The following is an 806-nucleotide window of genomic DNA, read 5'->3' on the forward strand; positions in this document are numbered from 1 at the left end:
GAACCATTTACACTAAACATACTTGCTGACATTGTTAAGGGAAATATTATCTACAAAACACACTATATAGATTAAATATGTTGCGATCGAGTCGCTCGCTAAACTCTCACAAACTCTGCCGTAAATACACATCTCCATGCGCAGGAGACGTCGGAGCGTCCCTTATGCAACCTGAGGGGATGCGTACGCACGGGGGAGTGGGTGCACGAGCAGCGGGCATGTGCATTGGGGTTAGTACAAGGCATTGTGAATCACGATATTTTTCGACTTTGACAGACTGGAAAGCAGACATGTATGCCGCTGATGCTTTTGGCTAAGATCAAGTGTAGTATCTGTTCTTATAAGTTTAATATCTGATAGGCTCCCTACCTGGGGTCCATATATTAAATATATTTTTAGAAAATGGAGATGGGAAAAGACCTTGCTCTGTCCACTCCACGCTTTGACCAAGTATTGAAGTACTTCCAGGACCGATGCACCTTTCCTATTCTGTCATCCAAAAATAGACAATTGCTGCTTTTCATCTTTAAGTATGCTTGCGTGTCCGTTTTGCAATGTCTTGCACCACCTAAATTTGTCAATTTACAAAAGGATTACTTTGGTGCACCTTTGCATTCAGGAATATTATTATCTTTTAAAATGTAATAACTGATATAGGGAGTTAAAATCTGCTCTGCAATGTTGCATTTTGTGTCTAGTTCCTGTTTGTATTTCACGCCTTCTAGTGAAAACATTATAAAACGCTACAACTGTAGTACGTGTATAAAACTACATACACATATATTCAGAATGGGAGGCCTACCTGG

At 40.2% G+C, this 806-nt stretch overlaps 1 non-coding gene across 1 annotated transcript; it reads left to right on the plus strand.

The window, feature by feature from the left end:
* Window positions 1-294: 294 nt before the first annotated feature.
* LOC134960201 (U2 spliceosomal RNA) lies at window positions 295-484 on the plus strand. Its single transcript, XR_010187718.1, has one exon. It is a non-coding gene; the product is annotated as a U2 spliceosomal RNA (small nuclear RNA).
* Window positions 485-806: the final 322 nt, after the last annotated feature.

The sequence above is a fragment of the Pseudophryne corroboree genome, chromosome 1 (assembly GCF_028390025.1).
Source record: "Pseudophryne corroboree isolate aPseCor3 chromosome 1, aPseCor3.hap2, whole genome shotgun sequence".
Taxonomy (NCBI): domain Eukaryota; kingdom Metazoa; phylum Chordata; class Amphibia; order Anura; family Myobatrachidae; genus Pseudophryne; species Pseudophryne corroboree.